Source organism: Acinonyx jubatus, chromosome D2 (genome assembly GCF_027475565.1).
Source record: "Acinonyx jubatus isolate Ajub_Pintada_27869175 chromosome D2, VMU_Ajub_asm_v1.0, whole genome shotgun sequence".
NCBI lineage: Eukaryota > Metazoa > Chordata > Mammalia > Carnivora > Felidae > Acinonyx > Acinonyx jubatus.
The window spans coordinates 33117584-33130528 of record NC_069393.1 but is presented as its reverse complement, the minus strand read 5'-3'; the positions used below and the strand labels follow the sequence as shown (position 1 = coordinate 33130528).

At 39.2% G+C, this 12945-nt stretch overlaps 1 protein-coding gene and 1 pseudogene across 6 annotated transcripts in view; one reads left to right on the top strand and one right to left on the bottom strand.

The window, feature by feature from the left end:
- USP54 (ubiquitin specific peptidase 54) overlaps positions 1 to 12945 on the top strand; it is a 128394-nt gene that overhangs the window by 28939 nt on the left and 86510 nt on the right. The gene's annotated exons all lie outside the window — the stretch shown is intronic.
- On the bottom strand, positions 1148 to 1426 carry LOC113600369 (40S ribosomal protein S27-like; annotated as a pseudogene).

Below are 12945 nucleotides of genomic sequence, written 5' to 3'. Positions count from 1 at the left end.
TGCGCTGCCAGTGCAGAAGCCCAATGTGGGGCTCTGTGGCTTGAACTCACCAAATCACCAGATCATGACCTGAGCTGAAACTAAGAGTCAGATGCTTAATGGACTGAGCCACCCAGGCGCCCCCAAAGGTTTAGAGGCTTACCTCCCAGGAACCAGGCACAAAGGCCAGCCAAATTCTTTATTATACAATAGTGTTAAAACCCAATTCAACTATTAATAATTTCCTCTAGAAAGCCTTTACAGACTTTCCAAGGGACATGTTCACTGTTATAGTTTTTCTTTTTCCCTTATTAGACAGTGAACACTTTGAAGTTCCCCTGGTTTTAGTCATCTTTGCCTCTCTAATATTAGCACTATATCTGGCTTACAGTAGTAAGTAGGCTCAGTAAGTAATGAGCTGAAGTATTTAAGATATAGCTCATGAGGAGATGAGAATTTCAGTATAGAATTGTTATTAGAGTTTTTAAAGATCAAATGAAATGAATAGCCTTACTTCATTCCTTCTTATTTTATTCATCATCATTTGCTCTTCTTTAAATATTTATATACCTTTTTTATGTGGATATCAAATTTACAAAAGAAATAAAAAGGAGATTTTGCTTTTTAAAATAATTCATCAGGGCACCTAGGTGGCTCAGTTGGTTAAGCATCAGACTTCGGCTGAGGTCACAATCTCGTGGTTTGTGAGTTCAAGCCCTGCATTGGATTGTCTGCTGTCAGCACAGAGCCCGCTTTCAGATCCTCTTTCCCCGCTCTGTCTCTGCCCCTCCCTGCTTTCTCAGGTGCATGCTTTCTCTCTCTCTGTTTCTCTCTCAAAAATAAATAAACATTAAAATAATTCATCAACGGTCTTTAAAGAGAAACCTTTTTTATTGCATTTAAAATATACCAAATTTTCATTTACATTATTTGTGGGGACTACATTATCATATAATGTAAGTATAATCATGCTGAACATCAGAGAATCTTTGTTTCCTTCTAATCATAAGGGGGAATAAATTCTAATGTCCTCTAATTTGTCCTGTCTGTGCATAGATAGAGCACTTAGTAAAAATATAACAATATTCCCTAAACCAGACTCTGTTTTATAATTAAAAAATATTCTTTTTTAAAAATCTAAAATGTGTTATTTGAGATAGTTTCCCACTCATCTTGATTCAGGGTGCTTTTTGTGCTGCTTCTATCTGAAGGAGCATCCTTCTGTAAGCCTTGCTTTTCCTCCTGTAGGCTGGCAGAAGACAGTGGAGCACCCAACACACAAACTACTGTTGGTGCATGGCTAAAGATGGTGGTAATGTTGTAGCACTGTGGGCACCTCACATCCATGAAGCGGGAGTTGAGGCTCTGCAGCAGGCAGCAGGCACTTCTTGTGTTTCCTCTTCTCCTCTTCTGGGGACTGGTGGAAGATGTACTTCATGAAGGGCATGTTCTCATGGGAAGGTCATTACCTCCAGAAAGCCAAAAAACATATTCCCTTTTTTTAAAATTTATTTATTTTTGAGAGACAGAGACAGAGCGCAAGCAGAGGAGGGGCAGAGAGAGGGAGACACAGAATCTGAAGCAGGCTCCAGGCTCTGAGCTGACAGCACAGAGCCTGACACGGGGCTTGAACTCATGAACCGCGAGATCATGACCTGAGCTGAAGTCAGATGCCACCCAGGCACCCCCCAAAAACATATTCTTAATATCTTTAGAATCTTTATCTGGGCTAGTTCCCATGAGATAGTATTTCACTGGGATATATCCTTTTTGGAGTAGTATATACAGTAGAAATTATTTGCGTGAGATTTATTTTTTTCCTGTTATGTAATTTTTCATTTGCATGAGATTTTTAAAAAATATTTTTTAATATTTTTAATAACTTCCTATCCTTTTTCATAAACTTTAAAACAGGTTCTGTTTTTAGAACAGTTTTAGATTTACAGAAAATTGAAATGATGGTAGAGAGTTCCATATACTTCTTCATCCAGTATTCATTATTATTAACAGCTTAGAGTAGATTTATTACAGTTAACAAAACAATATTGATACATTATTAGTAACCATTTAAAATTTCCTCACCTTTTATCTAATGTCTTTTCTTTGTCCCAGGGGCCCATCCAGGATACCACACACATTACATTTACCAGTCATGTCTCCTTAGGCTCTTTTTGGCTGTCACAGCTTCTCATACTTTCCTTATTTTTGATGACCATAACATTTTTTTTTTTAATGCTTATTTTGAGAGTGTGATTGCATACACGTCAGGGAGGGACAGAAAGAGAGGGAAAAAGAATCCCAAGCAGGCTCTGCACTGTCAGCATAGAGCCCGATGTGGGGCTCATCCCAGAAACTGTGAGATCATGACCTGAGCCAAAATCAAGAAGTGGACACTTAACTGAGTCACCAAGGTCCCCCTTGACCTTGACAGTTTTGAGGAGTATTAGGGTGCTTCTCTGTTGGAATTTGCCTGATGCTGTTCTTATAATTAGATTGAGGTTATGGGTTTTTAAGTGTGTTAACCTTAAAAATGAAAGAGTTTATTTTACCAGCAAAAATGGATTTATTTTGGAATAACAGAGAATTGCAATTCAGGCCATGCAAGCTATGGTAAAGCCATAGGCAAATCCCACAAACAAAGGAGAGGAACATTATTTTATGGAGAAAGAGGAAGTTGTGAGAGGTTGTTTGGAATGAAAGTCCATTGGAAAACTAGAGTTTAGGATGATTTTCCATTGGCTGAATTGCAGAGTTAGTAGATTTTTTGTAGGAGATACAATGTACATCTTTCTGTGTTGGGAACTATAATTAAGGATTTTTTCCTTATGGTGATTCTCTTGTTGGGTCTGTAATTGACAATTCTTACTGTAATTGACATTGAGTGGTGCAACTCTCCCTTACAGCCTACTCTTCTAGCATCCAGAGTGCACTTATTGAGGTGTCCCTTTATTAATTTTCACGGGTGGAGGATCCCAGAGATACAGTGGTATTCTCATCACATCATTTCAAGGGTATACATTATTGACATGATTTATCATTGTTGATAATGACCTTAATCACCTGGCTGAGGTTGTCTGGTTTCTCCACTAAAGGTACTGTCTTCCCTTCTTTCATGCTGTACTTTTTGGAGGGAGATCTCCATATACTTAAGGAGTGGGATTTATGGTCCCCATGCTTGCAGTTATATTTACATAAATTATTTGGAATTCTTATGCAAGGGAGATTTGTTCTCCATTTGTTTATTTAATCATTTCCTTATATCAGTGTGGACTCATAGATATTTATTTTTGTACTTTAGGCTATAATCAGATTTGGCTTTTGGGAGTTCATTTGGTTTGTCTCCTGTGTCCCTTTAATATACTTCTGTCACTTTAGGATTCTTGTTTTGTTTTTAGCATTTCCTTACTTTCTGACATTATAAGATGCTCAGGCTCATCTTGTATATTTCCTGTCCCAGTCCTGGAATTAGCCATTTCTTCACAGAACCTTGGTTTGTTTTATTGGAGAGTGGTATTAAAAACTAAGATTCTTGGCTTCAGGTGTGGTTTTTACAACTGGGGTGTCACTGATTCTAAGCACTCTCAGCTGACAAAGTAAGTAAATGTATGTGTATATGCATACATAAAAATATTTGTAGGTGCAATCATCTGTATTTTTATTAAGTTAAACACAAGTTAATATTCTAACTCTAATTCATTACCGAATGGAACATTTTATCCTTTTCTTCCTGCTTATCTGTAATTTCCCATTCCAAAAGTGAGAAACCTTCTACTATCTGTCATTCATTTACCTAATTGTTTAGGTCCAGTAAACATGTGTAATGGTTTCAGAATTGTTAACCTGTACACCTGAGGGAAACAGCTTCATTAGCAAGGGTACGATGCTAATGTGCAGTTCCGTGGGCTTTTAGTTTTACAGACTCCAGTAATTTTCAAAGTTTTTTACGTCAGTACCTTTATTCAGTATCTTCGGTGAGGTTGTTTCATAGGTTTATGTATATATTTTTTAAAGTTTATTTATTTATTTTGAGAAAGAAAAAGAGAGCATGTGCAAGTGAGCAGGGGAGGGGCAGAAAGAGGGAGAGAGAGAGGATCCCAAGCAGGCTCTGAGCTGTCAGCACAGAGCCCAATGCAGGGTTTGAACCCACCAACCATGAGATCATGACCCAAGCTGAAACCAAGAACCATATGCCTAGCCAACTGAGCCACCCAGGTGCCCTGGTTTGTATATTTTTATTATGGAAAATTTTGGGGTACCTGGGTGGCTCAGTTGGCTAAGCGACTGACTCTTGATCTTGGCTAGGTCATGATCTCATGGTTTGTAGGATCAGGCCCACATGGGGCTCTCCACTGACAGCACAGCACCTGCTTGGGGTTCTCTCTCACCTTCTCTCTCTGCCCCTCCCATGCTTGTTCGTGCACATGCTGTCTCTCAAATAAATAAAATAAGATTTATTATGGAAAATTTTGAACATATACAAAAATAAGGAGAGTATAGTGAGCCTCCATGTACCCATCACCAACTTCATGAAAATTATTGAATTTCTGAAATGAAATGAAAATTACTGACTTCATGGTCAATTGTATTTTATCTATACTCCCTCTTTACTAGTCAACATGTGATTATTTTGTTTTTGTTTTTTTTTCAATATATGAAATTTATTGTCAAATTGGTTTCCATACAACACCCAGTGCTCATCCCAAAAGATGCCCTCCTCAATACCCATCACCCACCCTCCCTCCCTCCCACCCCCCATCAACCCTCAGTTTGTTCTCAGTTTTTAACAGTCTCTTATGCTTTGGCTCTCTCCCACTCTAACCTCTTTTTTTTTTTTTTTTCCCTTCCCCTCCCCCATGGGTTTCTGTTAAGTTTCTCAAGATCCACATAAGAGTGAAAGCATATGGTATGTGTCTTTCTCTGTATGGCTTATTTCACTTAGCATCACACTCTCCAGTTCCATCCACGTTGCTACAAAGGGCCATATTTCATTCTTTCTCATTGCCACGTAGTACTCCATTGTGTATATAAACCACAATTTCTTTATCCATTCATCAGTTGATGGACATTTAGGCTCTTTCCACAATTTGGCTATTGTTGAGAGTGCTGCTATAAACATTGGGGTACAAGTGCCCCTATGCATCAGTACTCCTGTATCCCTTGGGTAAATTGCTAGCAGTGCTATTGCTGGGTCATAGGGTAGGTCTATTTTTAATTTTCTGAGGAACCTCCACACTGCTTTCCAGAGCGGCTGCAACATGTGATTATTTTGAAGTAAATCCTATACATATTATTTCCTCTGTAAATATTCCCAAATAAGACTTACCATAATTTAACCAGTCCCTATTGAAAGATACTTAGTTTTTATTACAAACAGTAGAACTATAAATATCCACTTACATTTATCCATTTACGTTATCCATTGACTGCAGGGTAAATTTCTAGAAGTTGAATTGCTGAAACAAATATATAAGCATTTAAAATTGAGAAATACTGCCAAAATTTTTTTATTCCTGTCAAGACTAAATGAAAATGTATCCTTCTCTGCATCCTCACCTACACTGGTTTTATCCAACTTTTAAACATTTGGCAATATGAGATCTGAAAAATGATATGTATCTTTCTTTTTTAAAAAATGTTTTCTTAAAATTTATTTTGAGAGTGAGAGAGAGAAAGAGACAGAGACAGTATGAGCAGGGGAGGGGCAGAGAAAGAGAGAAAGAGAATCCCGAGTAGGCCTCATATTGTTAGCGCAGAGCCTGACACGGGGCTCAATCCCATGAGCTGTGAGATCATGACCTTAGCTGAAATCAAGAGTCAGTTGCTTAACTGACTGAGCCACCAAGGTGCCCATTTTTGTTTTGCATTTTAAAAATTGGATAGGACATTTTTCCTGTCTTTATTGTCCTTTTTTTCCCCTTCTGTGAACTGCACATTTAAAGTCTTTGCTTGTTTAAGAAAAGGAAATAAATTGGGAAGCCTGGCTGGCTCAGTCAGTGGAGCATCTGGCTCTTGGTCTTGGGTTCATGAGTTTGAGCCCCATGTTGGGCATGGAGCCTACTTAAAAAAAAAAAAAAAAGAAAGGAAATAAATTGTCACAAAGGTGTGATTTCCTTTCCCAAACCATCATGTGCTGCCATGTCTCCCTTTTTCCCTGTTTCCAGTTTGTATCACCAACTCAGGAGTAGTACTTATGTCTCTCTTTTATTTTTTTAAATTTTATTATTTTTTAAAATTTACATCCAAATTAGTTAGCATATAGTGCAACAATGATTTCAGGAGTAGATTCCTTAGTGCCTCTTATCCATTTATCCCATCCCCTCCTCCCACAACCCCTCCAGTAACCCTCAATTTATTCTCCATATTTATGAGTCTCTTCTGTTTTGTCTCCTTCCCTGTTTTTATATTATTTTTGTCTCCCTTTCCTTATGTTCATCTGTTTTGTCTCTTAAAGTCCTCATATGAGTGAAGTCATACGATTTTTGTCTTTCTCTGACTAATTTCAATTAGCATAATACCCTCCAGTTCCATCTACGTAGTTGCAAATGGCAAGATTTCTTTTTTTTTTTTTTGATTGCTGAGTAATACGCCATTGTGTATATATACCACATCTTCTTTATCTAGTCATCTATCAATGGACATTTGGGCTCTTTCCATACTTTGGCTATTGTGGATAGTGCTGCTATAAACATGGGGGTACATGTGTCCCTTTGAAACAGCACATCTGTATCCCGTGGATAAATGCCTAGTAGTGCAATTGCTGGGTCATAGGGTAGTTCTATTTTTAGTGTTTTGAGGAACCTCCATGCTGTTTTCCAGAGTGGCTATACCAGCTTGCATTCCCAGTAGTACTTATGTCTCTTTAATGAAGGTAAATACCTGCCCTTTTTTTTCCTTCTGCCCTTTTTTCACCCACCAAAGGTAGCTCTCTGTTTTCTGTGCGTCCTAGAAATAGTCAAATTGTTTATCAAACAGATGGTTTTAAATCAGCTTCTGAGGGAGTACTCTAGGGAAATATGCCCAAGAAGCATCAGGAAGGATTTCTACAGACAGATGGGGGAATGTTTGTAATTGTTTAGCAATAAGTATGCCCAGCAAGTATCACTTCAGCCTGCTTTGTTCATCTGTTCAGTCTTTCCACATGAACAGAAGATATGTACTCTGACTTTTGCTGCTTGCCATTTTGATGGCATTTTCAGCCTTATTTTTGTCAAAGTGAATTATCTGTCTCCATCAATTTTGGACATATGTGTAATCAATAGTATTACTGTTGGTTTCTTGATGTAGGGAAAATAGTGATTGCATTCTGTCCTGAATTAAATGACAATGTCAGAGTGTAAGAATGTACGACAGACTGATTTTCTTTGCTTATGTATTCTTTAAAAACAGCTGTTCAAAATCTCATACACATAGAAATTGTTTGCCAAGCATTTGAAGCCATCTTGTTTTACCAGGTGGCAGCTGCTGCTGTTTGTTGGGACCTAATTTAAACCACAGACATGAAATAGTGTCCTTGTTTTTAAAAAGAGAAAGCATGATTTCTTGAAAAACATCTTTACGGAGATACAATTCACATATGAGACAAGTCACCCATTTAAAGTGTACAATTCAGTGGGTTTTTTTAAGTCTATTTATTTATTTTGGGGGGAAGTGGGGCAGAGAGAGAGGAGAGACAGAGGATCCCAAGCAAATTCTGCACTCTCAGCGCAGAGCCTGAGGTAGAGCTCAATCCCAGGAACTGTGAGATCATGACTTGAGCTGAAACTGAGTTGGATGCTTAACTCATGGAGCCACCCAGGCACCCCCAATGGTTTTTAATATATTTGCAGCATGAAACAACCATCACCACATCAATTTTAGAACATTTTTATCACCCTTAGAAGAAATGCTATACTTATTATAGTCACTTTCCATTTCCTTCACACCTCCTCTCAGCCCTATGCAGCTGCTTTCTGTCTCTATAATTTGCCTATTCTGAACATTTCATATAATTAGAATCATGAGATAAGAGGTCTTTTGTGATTGGCTTCTTTCACTTAGCATGCTTTCAATGTTCGTATATGATTGTAGCATATATTAGTACTTCATTCTTTAAAAAAATTTTTTTCTAGTGTTTCATTTATTCTTGAGAGAGAGAGAGAGCACAAGCAGGGGAGGGGCAGAGAGAGAGGAAGACACAGAATCTGAAGCAGGCTCCAGGCTCTGAGCTGTCAGCACAGAGCCTGATGTGGGGCTTGAACTCAAGAACTGTGAGACCATGACCTGAGCCGAAATCGGACGCTTAACCAACTGAACCACCCAGGTGTCCAGTACTTCATTCTTATAATGGTTGGTTGAATACTGTACCATTGTATGAATATACCACAATTTATCCATTCATTAGATGGTGTATATTTGGATTGTTTCTACTTTTTGGCTAGTATGAATAACGCTACTATGAACATTCGTGTACGGGTTTTTTATTTTTTGAGAGAGAGAGAGCATGTGTATGTGTGTATGCGAGTGCATGCATGCGTGAGCAGGGTAGGGGCAGAGGGAGGGGGAGAGAGAGAATCTCAAGCAGACACCATGCCCAGTGCGGAGCCTGACTTGGGGCTTAATCCTACCACTGTGAGACCTGAGCCAAAATCAAGAGTTGACACGTAACTGACTGAGCCACCCAGGCTCCCCTTCTAAAAGTTTTATAGTTTTAGCTCATTCATTTAGATATTTGACCACATTTTTGAATTTTGAATTTCCTTTTTTTTTGAAAATTTTTTTATTCATTTTGAGAGAGAGCATGTGAGGGGCAGAGAGAGAGGGACAGAGGAAGAATCCCAAGCAGGTTCTGCACTGTCAGTAGGGCTGATGTGGGGTTCGAACTCACCAACTGTGAGACCATAACCTGAACTGAAATCAGGAGTTGGATGCTCAACTGACTGAACCACCCAGGTACCCCGACCCCATTTTATAAGAAATTTATTTATTTTGAGAGAGGGAGGGGCAGAGAGAAAGAGAGGGAGAGAGAATCCTAAGCAGGCTCCATGCTGTCAGCACAGAGTCCATTGTGGGCTCAGTCTCATGAACTGTGAGATCATGACCTGAACTGAATGAAATCAAGAGTCAGATGCTCAATGGACTGAACCACCCAGGTGCCCCAGATATTTGACCCCATTTTGAATGTGCCATGTTTGTTTTTTTAGTATTTTATTTTTTTTAACTTTATTTTATCTTGAGAGAGAGAGAGAGAGAGAGAGAGAGAGAGAGAGAGAATCCCAGGTAGGCTCTGTGCTGTCAGCACAAAGCCTGACATGGGGCCCAATCTCATGAAACATGAGATCATGACCCAAGCTGAGATCAAGAGTCAGGCGCTTAACTGACTGAGCCACCCAGGTGCCCCTGCTTTTTTAATATTTTAAAGAGAGTGAGAAAACACACACGCAAGCAGGGAAAGGACAGAGAGAGAATGGGAGAAAGAGAATCCCAACCAGGCTCTGCTCTGTCAGCACAGAGCCTGGTGCTGGACTTGATCCCACCACCCTGGGATCATGACCTGAGCCAAAATCAGGAGTCAGATGCTCAACTGACTGAGCCACCCAGGTGCTCTGATCCCATTTTAAGTTAATTTTTACATGTGGTGTGTGATAGGAGTCCAAGTTCATTCTCTTGCATATGGATATCCAGTTGCCTCAATGCCTTTTTTTTTTTTAATGTTTATTTATTTTTGAGAGAGAGACAGAGTGTGAATGGGGAAGGGGCAGAGAGAGGGAGACATAGAATCCAAAGCAGGCTCCAGGCTCTGAGCTGTCAGCACAGAGCCTGATGCGGGGCTCGAACCCACGAACTGTGAGATCATGACCTGAGCCTAAGTCGGACGCTTAATCGACTGAGCCACCCAGGTGCCCCAATGCCTTTTTTTTTTTTTTTAAGTAGGCTTCACAGCCAGCTTAGAGCCCAATACAAGGTTTGAACTCATGACCCTGACTGAGATCAAGACCTGAGCTGACATTGAGTCAGATGCTTAACCGACTAAGCCACCCAGGTGCCCCTCAGGGCCATCAAATATTTTTTTTATTGAGGTGCCTGGGTGGCTCAGTTGGTTAAGCATCTGACTTTGGCTTAGGTCATGATCTCATGGTTCCTGGGTTTGAGCCTCATGCTGGGCTGTGTTATGCTTACAGCTCAGAGCTTGGAGCCTGCTTCAGATTCTGTGTTTCCCTCTCTCTGCCCCTTTCCCGCTGTGTTCTCTCTCTCAAAAATAAATAAACATTTAAAATTAAAAAAAAAATTAAAAATTTATATATAGAGAGAGAGTGAGCAGCAGAGGCGGTCAGAGGGAGAGAAAGAAAAAATCTTAAGTAGGCTCTGTGCTCAACATGGAGCCTAATGTGGGGCTCCATCCCACGACCCTGGGATCATGACTTGAGACAAAATTGAGAGCTGGATGCTCAACTGACTCAGCCACTCAAGCATCCCTCAATGCCATTTTTTAATGAGACTATTCTTTCCTCATTGAATTGTCCTGGCACAATTTTGTGATATTTAAGGTTCAGTTGGACATAGGGAAAATTTTACCATGTACATCCTAACACATTTTTTGTAACTCCACCCCAAATCAGTTTAAGTTTGCTGAAGTATGGTGGAAATCTCAGAGGCTTTCACTACTGTTAGGGAAGACAAAAAACCATTCAGGAAACAATATTGCAAAAAATAGAAATTATGCTGTCGACAGTTTACCATAACTGTAAACTCAATTTGGTTCTTTTGTTGTTGTTTCCTTTAAAAAATATTTTTAACTTTTATTAAACACAGCCAGAGTGTGGGCAGGGAGGGGCAGAGAGAGAGAGAGTGGGAGACACAGAATCTGAAGCAGGTTCCAGACTGCTCAAACTAGTGAACTGTGAGATCATGACCTGGGCCCAAGTCGGAGGCTCAACCAACTGAGCCACTCAGGTGCCTCTCTTTTCCTTTTATTTGAGTATAGTTGATATATAATGTTACATTAGTTTCAGGTGCATAACTTAGTGATTTAACAAGTTTTCACCACAAGTGTAGCTACCGTTTGTCCCATTACATCGCTATTACAGTATCATTGACTATATTCCTTATGCTGTGCCTTTTATTGCCGTGACTTATTCATTCCATTACTGAAAGTCTCCCTCTTCCCTTCACACATTTTGCTTTGCTTCCCAGCAACCATTAGTTTGTTCTCTGTATTTATAGGTCTGGTTCTGCTTTTTGTTAATTCATTTTTTTAAAGATTCCACTTATTAGTGGAATCATATGGTATTTGTCTTTCTCAGTTGTATTTCATTTAGCATAATACCCTCTAGGTCCATCCATTTTGTCTCAGATGGCACAACCTCATCTTTTTTATGGTCATGTAATATTCCAGTGTGTGTGTGTGTGTGTGTGTGTGTGTGTGTGTGTGTGTGTGTGTATACACCACATTTTCCTTATCCATTCACCTGTTGATGGACACAGGTTGCTTCTATATCTTGGCTATTGTAAATAATGCTGCAGTAAACATGGGGTTGCCTGTATCTTTTCAAATTAGTCTTTTTGTTTTCTTTGGGTAAAAGCCCAATAGTGAAATTATTGGAAAATAATGGTTCAATTTGTTTCCTAAAGGCTTTTAAGGAGATACCTTCTATTTCAGCACACAGTCATTTCAGAGACAAAGGGAGGTGTTATCAGAACCAGGAGCAAATTGCTCTTCAGTTTATTCCCCATTTTAGTTTTTTTATAATTGTTTATCTATTTTGAGAGAAGACAGTGTGAGCAAAGGAGAGACAGAGAGAGACACATACACACACAGAGCCTGAAGCAGACTCCAGGCTCTGAGCTGTCAGCACAGAGCCTAATGCGGGGCTTGAACCCACAAACCACGAGATCATGACCTGAGGCAAAATTGGACGCTCAACCGACTGAGCCACCCAGGCACCCCAGTTCCCCATTTTAGTTTGTGACATCCTGGACTTTTGACACTGTCACCACTTGTCCCTTACTCTTGTGTGTCTGCCCCAAATCTTCACAGATTTGGAGTAAGAACACTAGAAGAAAGAGCTCTAGAAGTGATTGTGTTGTCTAAGGATTTGAAGAGGTTTAGAATAAGAATACAGCAGGTGAACATGAGAAAAATACAGGATTAGGGATCAGATATGGTTTGAGAAAACTGGAAGGAGAGTCTTAGTATAGAAGCATCATAACTAGACCTGAGTGGCTTCCTCTATTTGCAGAAGTAGTAAGTTCAAAATCTGTGTGGTCTGATAAGATCACCTGAATTTATCTTCTCTGGAACAGGAATAGGCTACCAATATAACTTTTACTGGCATTCAATATCTAGTCAACTTTCTTCTCCATCATCATTTTCTTCTTTTTTGGTTATACCTTAAACTTGCAGGTTTAAGGTTTAAAAGAGAATGACAGATTCATATTTTTTACTGTTTGCTCTGCGACTAGAATTAGGTGATGCCTATAGTGCACTTGAAAGATATTTCCCATTCTTCCTGCTCTCTAGGAGCTTTCAGTCTATTTTGAGAAAATTTAAGTCCTTGTTCTAGAGATATGTTGGCTAATATTCATAATGACAATGCTATTTGAGGTAATTTTTAGAAAGATGCAAGATGTAATTTAATATGTGAATTTAAATAATGATGATATTATAACAACAGAGACCCAAATAATGGGTCCCTGACTGACTTTCCTCTTTTTTTAGAGTCCATTTGTGTTAAAAATACACAGAAGTTTTCTTGGACGGTTTTACTGCTTAGGACTATGCTTAACAGCCAAAGTTTCTCTCAAATGTGTCCTTAGGATTAGTTTTTTTTTTTTTTTTCTCTTTCTTGTCTGCAGTAATACCTCTTCTCAATAATGTGTACCTGAGTGAAATAACCACATATTGAAGGTATACACACTACTTACCAATGATGTGAATAAATCTCAGAATAAAACTAGAGGGACACATGGGTGGCTCAGTCAGTTGTGTGT